Genomic DNA, 14,077 nt, shown 5'->3' with positions numbered 1-14,077 from the left:
TGCCCTTTGGCTATATTGCATTAACTTACCTTTCACAGGATGGCAGGATAAAAGCTCTGATATCAAATGTTTTATCCCCTACTAGGAGGAGGCTGCAAATTTCCAATGATTTACATACATTACTATGCATGTAAATTTGATTGAGTATGTGTCTGATATTAACTTATTCCATGGATATGGTAATCAACTATGTGTCTGAGTGATTGGACATCTCTTCAACAGATTGTTATATTACTCAACATGTATCCTCATAATTAATCATTATTATTCTATGTTGCATGGGTACGCATACCTGCACTCCTGGGATGTGTACCCAAGTTCTAGATACACATACCCAAGTACTGGGTACTCAGTGGAGAGCATCGTAGCTAAGGACACCTCTTCAACAGATTGTCATATTACTCAACATGTATCCTCATAATTAATCATTATTATTTAATGTTGCATGGGTATGCATACCTGCACCCCTGGGATGTGCACCCAAGTTCTAGATACACGTACCCAAGTACTGGCTACTCAGTGGAGAGCATCATAGCTAAGGACATCTCTTCAATAGATCATCATATTACTCAACATGTATCCTCATAATTAATCATTATTATTCTATGTTGCATGGGTACGCATACCTGCACCCCTGGGATGTGTACCCAAGTTCTAGATACACGTACCCAAGTACTGGCTACTCAGTGGAGAGCATCATAGCTAAGGACCTTGATTGAGGTTTCTGATTTTTGTTTGTGTACCAGCTTGTTGTTAATCAAGCTTAAGTCAATATGTAATCAGTTTCAAACTTTGATACAATACTGATTAATAGTAAACTTTATCACTGTTCAAGTCAGAAGTTTATCATTTGCAATATGTCATGATTTATGGTCTCCTTGTTCATGTTAAAAGTCTGCCTTCTTTGTTATGCATCTAAACATTTAGCATATAATATTATTACAAGCATATTGCAAACCTGAAACTGAAATCAATACATTATATCTGCAAACTTTATCACTATTCTTGGATTGAAAAACCATTGCCATGACTCATTTTTTCAATTTTTCTGTAACTATTAAATTAAATTAAAAAAATTGATGTACCCAAGTTCATCCGTCCCCCATTTTGATAAATAGTTGTACTCGTACCTGTACCCGTATCCTAAATACCCTAGCACCCCTGTCTCCATGCAACCTTGTTATTATTAGTTACCTCTATTCAACTCTAATGTTAATTCATATCTTATCCTTTCAATAACATTACTGACTTGGCAAATTGATATCGATGGTTGATTATTATCCACCTATGAAATTGATAATTATAACTGCTGATGATTTGTTTTGTTCCTTTTGGACTTATTGATTTTAACTTATTCCGTGGAAATGGTAATCGTTAGAGAATGCGTTTGAGTGCTGCTTCCATGCATTATTGCTCTCTGTAATAAAGAGAAGGATCAGGCCCCTCATGATTACTTGAAGCATCCATATTAATTCTCCATGAGGTATATGGAGTGTTTTGTGCAATTATATTATGGCATCTTCAAGACTTTATCACAGTGCTAATCGTCCTCAATTGACATTAGTATTGTACCTAAGCTTGATGCTGTATGACTATTTCTTCAACCATCATATGCTAATTTGCTGACTTATCCTCTAAAATTGTATCTTTGTTTGAGGCAATAATAACTAATCCACATATTGGTCTCTTAACGTAAACCCACTACTTTCTATAATTGATCTGTAGTTGATTGTTAGACAACATTCTCCTTTGATAGTCATGGTTCTTTCAGAGCTGAGTGGCGTACAAAAGGACTTGACAACTCCCATATATCTCATTAATACATAGCAATCTGTAATTATATTATAATTAATTAATTAATTTATATTTAAAACTTACCCTCAACTGCATTGAGGTTTGGTTTCTTTTTTGTAATCCTCTTTGTATAGTATTTCTTAGAAGAATTTTTAATGGCTCACTACCACCTAAACATGGAAACACAGATTCCTGTCAGGGTTAGTTCCTCCAATAGTGTTGATTATTATGTCATGGCCTATGATAATAAATTAATAATATTAATTTAGAAAATGTTAGAATTCCCCTAATGCTTAATGCAATTCCTTGAGGCTTGAAGCCTCAGGTCTTTTAGCTTTTGAACTCCTATCTATTCAGGCCTATTACAGAAGTTCCATTCAACTGGTTTTTTACTTACTGGCAACAGACTAAAGGAAATTTTGAACATTTAATAAGAATGATCACCAGAAATAACCAAAAGGATGCACGGTAAATGCTAAACGAAGAAATAACTAACTAACAAACTTGGAATTTTCCTGCTTAAGATATCATGTGCTTTTGCCCATTTTTGTTAAAATTCAATTTAGTTTTTGCAAGTCTAGTTCCACATCTCCTTAAATGAAGGGCTCAGAGCAAAAGGTATCCACATATTTTACAGTTTTCTGAGGACCATGCCACTGCCGTCCCTGAATCAGCGAGCCATTATGGAAGCTTTTGGTACCAATATGACATATGAAACTTCTGAAGTAACAACTTCAACTGAAGTACTACATAATTCAAGCCTTTTAGTCAAATTTGCAATTTCTCAGTCTCTAGTACTGGTACAGGGGATTGACTACTCAAACGTATGGGATAGTCACAGGATACTAATTTCCACCTATCAATTTTCTAAGTTTAATATACCCTCCTTAAGACACCTTTCTGAGTAATAGTTTAAGTTAAATTCCCCTTTTAAAGTGTATATCTGAAGTTGATTCATCTATTGTTTCTGATATTCTTTATACCCCTTTTTCTTTCTACCTCTTGTTTTGGACTCAAATCTGAACTTTTTAAAATCACACTAGGATTAAAATTCACAAGCCTTCAGCATACCTATTTTAGTTTCTCCCTCAATCTTTCGCTGTCCATCAATAGATGGTGGGGCAGGAATGAAGGAGAAGGTGGGTATAGTTCTGGCTTGACCGGATTATATGAGTTAGAAGTGTTGCTATCCGTGGATAGGGAAATGATAGAAGTAAATTACGTGAATGATCTCTAAGAAGGCCCACCACTGATACACTTTCTTGTGCCAAGGAATATATATCCATTAAAACAGAGGGGTGGTTAAGTATGTTCCATTGAAGTTTTGAAATTAATAAATAGCAGGTAAATGCAAGATTTCTGTACCAGGTTCTTCATGAAGGCCCTCTATGATTGTTCTATATAGTTTGTTGTGAGAATATCCAATTGTTCAGGCCAACTATCTCTCAGAGGCCATCTGGCAAAGACCCAACTAGCTTACCAAAGCTAATATTAAATATTGTTAAATATTTTATTTTTCCAGTAGCAAATAAGAGGAAGGCTTAATGAGGAATTTTTCATTTTGGGAAGCCATCTGACCTTGAGCTAGGAGGCAGGAATCTCTTAAGATTGTTGTTAGAAAAACAAAACAATGAATCAAGGGAATTTCTTAGTTTAGAATAAATTTCAAGTTCAAACATAGTCACTGATAAATGGCACGCAGATGGTTAGCAAATAGCCTTTCTAACAGGGACTAAAACTCATTGAACACCAAATATTGCATTTTGGGCATGGGGAGCACCGCCAATTGGTATGGTCAAAAAATGTTGCGGATATGAAATTGAAAAAACTGTCTCATTAATGAAGGTTTGAAAAACAATCCCACAAGACATGTCAGAGTTACTCTAGAATAATTCCATGTAATGCCCCCTTCTGAGACTCTACTGTCACCAATAATTTCTGCTATCATGATGATCACAACAGTGACAAAATCTGATTACTAGATCCTCTTAAAATCTGCATATCAATCTCCTCCTACAATCTATCAAACCTAATCTGTTCCAAAGAGATCTCAATCTCTTCTTCATAATCTGCTTATAGATTTCTCATACACTACCAAAATAGTCTTCTTTGTATATTACTCTCTTTCTCAGTGTAGATAACTTATCTTCTTTTACTCATATAAGACCCATCATTTATTAACCATTACTTAATACATAAATTATACCATTCCTTGAATTCTTTAGTCATATCGATCGCAGCTTTGCCTTCTGAGTAAGACAATTTAAGTTTGTCTTATTCTACTATTTTAGTGTCATTCGAAGAAGACAAAAGTTTATCTTATATGATCAGTTTGTCTTTCCAGTCAATACAGACTAATACCAGGCTTTGCTTTAGGTTGTATCGGATTTTTTTAATTGCTTTTCCTTTGCTGAGTTATATGGCACCTCTTGCAGGCTGACTGGTTTCTTTGACCTTATTGACTTTGCTGTTTAATAGTACTATTTTCTGACTGTATCCTATACTGTTGCTCACTGGATATTTCCTTTATCTCTGAATTGATGTTAATAGTCTTCTCCGTGTTTATTAATTTATTACTGAATATTCATTTCCATTCCTTTGATCTATCTGATTGCTTGTCCCTTTCTTCTTGACATTGAATCCCCTTTATACCTGCATGGGGGAAAGGAGAGAAGCAACTCTCAAGGGTCGCAACTGCATATTTAGTCACTGTAAAATATGATAATTATATATGTTGTCTGTTATATATATATATATATATATATATATATATATATATATATATATATATATATATATATATATATATATATACACATACGTACATACGTACATACATACATATTATTATATATTTCAAATATTAATTATTGTGGTGTACATTATGTATCAAATAAATATATATCAATTTATATTGTGATAATGCGTGTAATACTTGTATATTTATATTTATATTATGATAATATGAAATATATGATTATATATAATATTTATATTAGAATTGTTTAATTTATAATTTTACGTTAATAGTTTAATTTTATTATTATCATATATTATTATTGTCAATTGATTATTATTTAGATATTATGATTCATTTATATTGTAGTTGTAATTCTATTTTTTATTTTTTTTGTCTTTATTGTTTATTATTAAACCATTCTTTCAAAATGGGGATGCCATAATTAGGGTTTTAAGTAGGGGACATGACATTCCACGTATGTAAGCAACCCATGACCCTTTGACAAAAATTAATCGATCTGTGCATTGGTGAGAAAAAATGCTGCTACACCAGAGGTGTCTCAACATCAAGACAATTGCTGTTTAGGTTTGGTGGATATGAATTGATTATTTTCCATTACGCTTGGAGGAGTAGGCATTTTTAATTCTTGAATTTTTGGAATTTAAATCTATTCATAACATTATGATATAATTCTAATGTAGCCCTAATCTCTTGTTATCAATTTTCTTACATAAAACAAATACTAATATGCTAAGTTTCTTAATCGAACAAGATTTACTATGATATTCCATTAGCCTTGTAGTTGTAGCTATATATTATTTTGTTTTGCTCCATCATCTGAGGAAATTTTGATTTGGTGAGCTTAACCATCCGATAGTTGGAAAAAAATATGAAGTATACAGTTTTGTGCTTTAAGCAGAAACAAGTGTGATGGTTCATAAGAATGGGAGAAATATGGCTTTTGGAAATTAGGTGAGATATATATTTACTCAAGATAGTCAAATGTACTGCCCATTGATCATTAAGGGATATTGTTATCTTTTTAATCCTTTGTTTGATGTCTATCTTCTTTGATAGAATTTTCCTTCCGTACACCTTCAATGCTTTGTACATCCTTTGAAAATGTTTGCAAGCAAATTGAAGTAAAAAGAAATTTATAATAGATTAAAAATATAGCTAATTTGTGAAATCAGATGACCACAAATGTTAGATAATTAATCCTATGAGAAGTAATGCTGCAAGTTATCTGATCCATACAAAATTTAGCAGCATTTTAACATAGTAACGAAAAGAATGAAAGAAACAGAACAACCACATAGGTCAGATTGGGATAATCTAACCCTCAAAGCTTCTTGGTGTGTATAACAAGCTTCACTCACAATTAGCATACCCTGAGCCTTCTATTTATCAGCCAAAATACAATAATAATGGAAAATAAGTTATCTAGCCACAGTCAATTAATGCACCAAAGTGACACTCTGAAGGTGGATACCCAGTTTAACTCTAGGATCAAGAGTTACTGCAATGCCCAAGGCAACTTAAATGCTCTCTACAATCCAAGTGCAAACTACTTGTCCTCGTGATCTTGTGTTCAATATTTTTTACAAGACATCTGAATGTCTAATTAATAATTAAATGCATTTCTCCAACGTGCCTCTCATATTAAATGCATTTGATCATTATTCCTCCCACATTAAATCATGAGCCCATTAAGCTATTTGCTCACTAAACCAAGACCACCGATATTAAATGTATTTCACTAGTGTGGTTCTCACATTAAATGTATTCTCAATTTCCACCACGACTACTGGTAAGAAAAATATTACACCCTAAAAATATGGTTGTCCATTTTGATAGGAACCATCACTTTATAGAATAAGAAAAATAATGCACCCCCAAAATACGGTGTTCCATATAACAATAACAACAAAATTGTTCAAGGTGTGCAACCTTTTTGAACAATATCATCAAGATGTTCATAGTTGAGAGTTGTGTTAAAATCGACACGAGGCATGTTATGCACTTGAAAATTTACAAATATGATTGTGGAACTAGGTAAAACTAACAAATGTCATCTTGGGTGTAGTGCACTGCAATAAATGAGGCTAGGTGTGCAAAGGCTTGGGAGAATTTGATTGAAGATTTACCATTCAGCCATGGCATCTAAGCTGAAGGTCATCCCTTCAGGAGAGATGTTCAGCTTATAAACAAGCAAGGTATTATACCTAAATGACATAATTTTGCGCTTGAGACGTTGATTCTTTTCATTTCTTTTGTTGATGCTATTACCTGAACCATTGCTATATATTTAGACCAAACCAATTTTCACTTTTCTCTTCTTGGATAAATTGCTCAAGATCCTTTGTCTCTTATTAAATGTCTTTCAACAATCAATTGGATTATTTTGTGTAAATAAATACTTGGTTTACAGATACATGCTTTGGATCTGTGCACAAAATATTCAGTTGATGTATTAGAGGCAAATCAATTCCATTAATTCAAGGCAAACTGTCAATCTTTGAACCAACAGGAAGTCTGAAGAATAAAGGAATTAATTCCAAAATACTTTTGGACTGTCTTTTGGATATCAATTTGAGACAATTGCTGTACTGGCTCTTTCAAGTTTTTTTCTTTTCTAGATTAAACCAACTTTATTAAAAAGAAACAAACTTCATAACTCTAATTTTAGAAACATAAAATTCTAGACACTAGCAAGATTCAAGGACTAAATGCTATGATGTACTTCACAATTTGATTGTCTATAGTTACACAAATGAGCATGACCTGATCTTTTGCATTTACAAATTTGCTTTTTTCCCGAAATTATGTATGTTTTGAATTTTATTTTTCCTCAAATAAGCATCAAGTTTCGATTGGCAAGTTCTACAAGTTCCCTAACCTTCATCAGTTGAAGTAACCTCTACAAAATAAACAATCATTATATGTTAGCCTGCAAGATAGATTGTACAATGTTAGGTTATAACAGAACATTTAGGTTTGTTCATAGGACAGACAGAACATCTTTCTTTTAAAATTCTCTGAGAAATTGCTCAATAATCTAAGGTTCTTTGCCAGTCATAGTTGTTGAGTATCATAACCATAGGAAGAGTTGACCATCGAAGGTGTTTCAACTCAATGGAGAGAGAACCTCCTCAAAATGATCAAAAGCATGCTCATCATTAGACTTTTAAATTGATTTGTCAGACAGCACTGTTGATTAAATGGAAACTGTTCCCGATGAAGGAAATGAAAATAAATAAGTGCAAAATGAGAAATTGCTGTGAACAGGAAGAAAGCTGTGAATGGGAGAAGACAGGAAGCGATGCTTCTTAGTGATAGTGACTTAAAATTTGGAAGAATCTGAATCCAAACATGAGCAAGGCATGTCTAAGAAGAGTGGAACGAAGATTTCCCAAGAGGTGGCAAATCTGCCAAAAACAAGTGCCATGACTGCCCTTGAAGGAAGAGAAGAGAACCAGAAAGTGCAACACATTGACAACAGATAATTCATGAAAATCTGAATGTTACTATAGATGATGTTACTGACATTGTGATTTCCCATTACAGAAAAATCCTCATGTTTCAACAGAAAGTTAGGAATGTGAACTTTAATCTGGAGCAAAAATAGTTTATCAAAGACGTTAAAACTGTGCCAGTAGAGTGAGACAACTCCAAGTGGAGATGGATTTGCTGGAGCTTTTGTAGTAGAGAATAATGTACTATTGTACTTAGCGCTTGTTAAAGCTTAAGCGGGCTGGGTAGTTAGGAGGTGAGGGAATGCGATGGTTGGTTTTCCCAACCAACCGACCCTTCTATATGTACTTGGAATATTGTCAATGTACTCATGACGTTTTGTTATGTATAAAATACATCATTTCCTCGCGAGTTGGGGTTGTGGTATTAAAGTACATTCTATGTTTTGCTCTATGTACATGTCATTGGTATGATTTTGTGAACTTGAGTAGTATTTCCATTCTACATTTTTGGTGCTGTTGCCTAAGTCCGAACTTGGAGGTCATTGGCAAGACAAGATGGAGTAATGGGAAGACCCTTTCTACCACATATACAAGTAACAAATAGTGATGGAGAAGAGGAGGAAATAACCAGGGAAGATCAGTTGACATGCGATTTGGTGACGGCCTGTGAAGTTGCGGTTGATCAGTACGTACAAAGGGAAGCCCCGTGAGAGAACAATTCTTGACAGTACGGTATATAACGAACTTTCGGTGCCACTAGCGGTGTACGATATATTGGGATAGATTCCTTACCTGTTGGCACGCAACTTGTTACGTGTGGAGGAAGAAAGAGCCGAGACAGAAAGGGAACGAAGGAGACAATAAGTACATCAATAGTTTGCTGAAAGGAGGACAAGGGAATGTGACTTGAAGGAACGTGAGAATCCCAAAAAGGGAAACAAACACTAAACTGATTCATGCCCCTGATTCCAAACAAATATTCGAGGCGGCTACGAGGGGGAAAAAACTGAGGAGGACGTCGCCTTGAGGACACTACGTCTCCAATAGCAGGAGGAGAGACGTTCTAACTTAAGGGGAGGACAAGGGGATCCCACCAGAATCCAAGAGGGAAGGAATAGCCAATTTCACCATCTCAGAGACACTAGGAAGGAAGTTAGGGTGCAGAAACCTAGAGACACCTGCACAGAGAGAACTGTGACAGGAGCAAAGTCTTGGAGAAGAGGATACCTCCAGTAACCAAGAATCAAGTTCGTTGAGAGGGAATTTGCAGCCAGGAGGAAGTGTTCCATTAAGAGGGAGTGTTCCATCTGGAGGAAGTGTTCCATCGGGAAGGAGTATTCCATCAGGAGGAAGTGTTCCTTCGGGAGGGGGTATTCCACTACGACAGAAAAAGGCCAACATAATGGCAATAGATAAACAAAAATTGCCTAGGTTTACAAGGGACGGTTCAGAGGACCCTGCTTGCTATTGTAAAACATGCCTAACCATATGGCAAGCTAACGGGGAAAATGATGCAAGCAAGTGGCTAAAAGCATTCCCTGCCACACTAAGGGGTATAGCCATTGATTGGTATACCGATTTGGAGGCAGGGAAGAAAAACACATGGAATAGTATCTGCATAGCCTTTGAGGAAGAATTTAGATTCCTAAGGGATGATGATGAAATAGTAACAAAGATTTATAACACAAGGCAAGGGAAGAGTGAATCCGTTAAAGCCTACAGTAGAAGGCTAAAAGAGCTGATAGGAAAACTTGACAACAAGCTTGCGGTTGGACTAAAGAAAAGATGGTTCATTGAAGGATTAACACTGTCCCTCAGGAAAAAGATGAAAATAGTCCCACCATCAACCTTTGGGGATGCATGCACTAGTGCAATGGACATAGAAAGTGAGAGCAAAACTTCCAAGGCAAGAAGGCATGGAAGTGCGAGTGAAAGTTCAGAAGAAAGTGAAGATGAATTTAAAACCATCCAAGCCTTGAGAAAAGACCCGAGGTGATTAATGAAGGAAGTAATAGGGAGTAAGGAAGATAAAAAAAGTAGAAAGGGAGCTTTGGTGCACCAACTGTGAAAAAGGAGGCCATACAAAAGGAGCATGTCCAAAGAAAGCATTTTGCGAGATTTGTCAGGTATTGGGACATGCAATTAAAGATTGTCCCTACAATTTAAAAACACAGAGCGCTCAAGTATTCTTCACCCAAGGAGAGCAATCTACACCACCCTCCACCCCTCCAAAGAATACAAATATGAAAGCCTCACCAGGAGGATATAGAAACAATAAAAGAGGAAGCAATGACAATAGCAGCAACAACAACACACCTCAGCGAGCAATCCAGTATGATTCTAAGGGGAGACCTATGATCCAATGTAGGAGGTGCAATGAATGGGGACATTTTGCACGAGATTGCTAGAATGGAGGAGGATAGAATGGAGGAATGTTGTGTAAATGGTGTGGGCTAGGCAATCATGAAGATGTGAATTGCCCCAAATAGAAGGGGGTAAATATGTTAGACATTGAAGAACCAGAAAATGAAATCCTTGCTGTCATGAGGATGCAAGCCAAAAAACTAGCCTATCCAGATGCTGCTACGGAGAAGGAAAGATTTCAGGAAGCAAAGAAGGATATTCAAGATAACATGGGAGAGGAAGGGAAGACAAGGCCAGATAAACCTACTTCGGATGGGGGTATACTGAATATTATGAGGCAAGTGCTGGAAACCATCCCTGTGAAAATCATTGATTTATTTGAAACGTTACCCCAGTTGTAGGTAGCATTAACATAGAGGGCAAGCCTAAGAGGGGCAACTTCTAAGAAAGAGAAGGAAGGAGAAGCACGAACATAAAATTCATTATAGGAACGGGGAGAACACTAGCCGTAGTAGAAATGGAGATATTAGGGTGCAAGCTTTCAAATACTATTGTTGATGGAGGTTTCGACGTAAATGTCTTATCTGAAGAAACATGGAAGGCAATAGGAAAACCCACACTCTGGCCACCTACATTTCAACTAGTGGGAGCGGACCAACATGGAATCAAGACTATAGGGACCCTGATGGGACAAAAAGTCATAGTCGGTACGCAACAATTTTTCCTTAATTTTGTGGTTATTACTTTAGAGAAGAAAGGGTACGATGCTTTATTAGGAAGAGGATGGTTGGTTACAGCAAAAGCCACCTATAATTGGAAACAAAACACTATCTATTGAATCAGAAGGAAGAAAGTACATCATAGACCTAAAAAACCAGTCAATAAGTCAGGACATGGCATCAGACTTGGAAGGGGAAGACTATGAAGGGATGAAACTAGACGAGGAAGGAGTACTTAGGTTGGGGGAATACTCAGAAAACGAAACAAGTTCCCTTAATGGATTATTCCACTGGCAGATGGCAGACTATGAAGTTTTCCACACAAAATGTAATATGTTGCAAATCCAAGAATCTGAGTCAGAAGAAAGATACTCGGAGGGGTATATGGAGTACAAGGAAGGTGCGACAACCCTTAACAAACACCTGCACACATCTTTGAGAAAGAAGTAGAATACAAGGAGGCCAAACTCTAGACTTTAAACCTCAAGGAAGAGCGAGCGAGGGGAGTCCCTGATACTGTCTCTTCCACTGAGTTGCATGCCATGGAGCATTCTACCAGGGAGCTCATGCAATAGGCTAGGTCTCAGAATATAGAAGTTGTCATAACAGCAACAGAAGCATTGGCCGCATTTATGTAGATGGGCTGCCATATAGACGAGGAACTGTTACAACAGAGTGGATATGCGCAAGAGGACATGGTCGCTACATGGACAAAAAGATCTATCATTCCCTGTGGGTAGGAACACTTGCCGCCTCTCATAAAATCCCTTGTAGCTATGGAAGTTGCCTTTCGGGGGACATTCTTGGGACTCCAGCATGGGAAAAGATTGGCTAAGGAATGGGAGTTGGAAAGGCAAACTCTTCAAGATCAACGGAAGGCAGAGAAAGTTGCCATGGAGGAGGCTTGGAGAATAGAGAAAAATGACTTGGAAAACAAGATCACCACAATAGAGGCAAAGAAGATGGATGCCTTAAGGGTACTACAAGGTGTTCGGGCAAAACAAAGACAACTGAACATGACCTGCAATGGCTCCGAGGAGCTCCGAGTACAGGGATGTCTTCTCAACCATCTTCCTAAAATCAATTTTTTTTGTTTCATTGTGTTTAACAACCAGACAACTTTTTTTTGGGGGGGGGGGGGATAGATGTAGTAGAGAATAAAGTACTATTGTACTTAGCGCTTGTTAAAGCTTAAGCGGGCTGCGTAGTTAGGAGGTGAGGAATGCATCAGTTGGTTTTCCCAACCAACCAACTCTTCTATAAGTACTTGGAATATTGTCAATGTACACACAATATTTTGGTATGAATAAAATAAATCATTTCCTGACTAGTTGGTGTTGTGGTATTAAGGTACATTCTATGTTTTGCTCGATGTACATGTCATTAATATGATTTTGTGAACTTGAGTAGTATTTCAATTCTACAGCTTTTTACCTAAAGGGTCAATGATCTTCCAAAACTAGTTGCATGAAGCAAACCGCACAAAGTGCTTTGAGCTTCTCTGCAATATTTCTTGAGTCATAATAACACTTGGATGAAGATGAAGATGGGAAAGCAATGAAAGATTAAAATTTTGAATAAGATGATGAATGAAGATGGAAAGCACAATACAATGTATAATATGTAGTGAGTAATGAAATTGTCAAACTTAAGAAAATAATTTACAAATATGCATAGAAACACTAAATCCAAGTCTGATTTCGGCCAAGCTCTTCCATTTACTTGCACTTGGCATTTGGACGGTATTCTTGTTCTATTATAATCAGATGATTATAATTATATTTATAAAAAATGGATCATAGAACAAATCAGATGCAATTCCTATGTTTCTAGTCATGTTTAGCTGCATTTGCTATAGCTATGTGTTAGTTCATGTATTTTTCAGAGAGTCGCTTTTATTTTGGTTTCCGTTTCCTTTGGAACCTTTGGTTTGATTTTCCCTTTAGCCCAAAATTTACCTAAGTACATAGCATGCAAGTTGTCTTAAAGCTAGATCTTTCTTTTTGTTTGATGTTAGTCGGAACTTGTTCATTTAATTAAAGCTTTGAACTTGTGAACTTTCTGAACTATCAAACCTTTTGAACTTTTGAACCACTTTGTACCTGGTTCAAACTGGTTTCGCACTTCAAGAGCATTCTCTGGAAAGACGAGTAAGTAAGACTCAGTACAAACAAGTGTTAAAGCTGAATGAGGCTGAACATCGTGAGTGTGAAAGTGGACCTTGCGTACCTCCAAATGATGTAAGCAGAGTAAAGATGGTGCATGGATTAACGATAAAAAGGGCGATTATGATGAAGTTCATTTTATTTGAAATCATCAAATGGAAAGCTTCCGCAAAACAAGGCTCAAGAAAATGAGGAGGCTAACACGTGGCAAGTTAATCATGATGAAGTAAAAGGTTGTAGGGATGAAAGGATGCTCATTTATGGCAATTACTGCGAAGAGTCTTGTTGTACAAGATTCCCAGACATGTAAAAATTATCAAAATATCATCCTCCGTGTTAATTAATTATTCACATCCTTTAAACGGACTCGTCCTTAATGGTGAGTTCATTTTCATTTTGAATATTAGTTGTGGAGATACACAAGATAGAGGATTCACAAGGATCAGAATAATTACTTCTGCAGGTTCAAAGGTAATTTTCTGACGTTTCTTCAAGTTTTCAGTTCTCAATAAATTATTCTTTGGGCTTAGTTGGATATTGTGATTTTCTTCAAGAATTGGGAAAAATGAAATCTTCCTTGCATTTCTTTGGTAACCATGGTAGTATGGATTGCAAGATTCCCTTGTTAATTGATACAGATTTAAGGGGGGTCCACATAGATGAGGTTTGTGATAAAATTCAGTCAAATGTGAAAGCTGAATTCATAAGGGAAATCATGGATTGTGGGATATTACAAGTCATGGCTTTCCCTCAAGCCGTTATCAGCCCTAAACTAGTTTCAACTAGTTCAAGAATGTGTTAACCACTATGACATTAGGT

The 14,077-nt window shown here is 36.2% G+C and overlaps 1 protein-coding gene and 1 pseudogene across 6 annotated transcripts in view; both read left to right on the top strand.

The window, feature by feature from the left end:
* Positions 1-10,006, top strand: part of LOC149558747 (PH, RCC1 and FYVE domains-containing protein 1-like) — an 83,007-nt pseudogene extending 73,001 nt beyond the window's left edge.
* LOC149558746 (uncharacterized) overlaps positions 1-14,077 on the top strand; it is a 65,481-nt gene that overhangs the window by 6,587 nt on the left and 44,817 nt on the right. For 2 of the 6 annotated variants that reach the window (XM_089832839.1, XM_089832842.1), the window contains exon 2: positions 6,621-6,750. The exons of the other annotated variants lie outside the window; for them this stretch is intronic. The gene's annotated coding sequence lies outside the window, so the exon portion shown is untranslated. The remainder of the gene's footprint in view (positions 1-6,620; positions 6,751-14,077) is intronic. 6 annotated transcript variants of the gene reach the window in all.

This window comes from Cupressus sempervirens, chromosome 5 (genome assembly GCF_028749045.1).
Source record: "Cupressus sempervirens isolate cs-2001-9-10 chromosome 5, ASM2874904v1, whole genome shotgun sequence".
In the NCBI taxonomy this organism is placed as follows: domain Eukaryota; kingdom Viridiplantae; phylum Streptophyta; class Pinopsida; order Cupressales; family Cupressaceae; genus Cupressus; species Cupressus sempervirens.
This window is presented reverse-complemented; position numbering and strand designations above follow the sequence as displayed.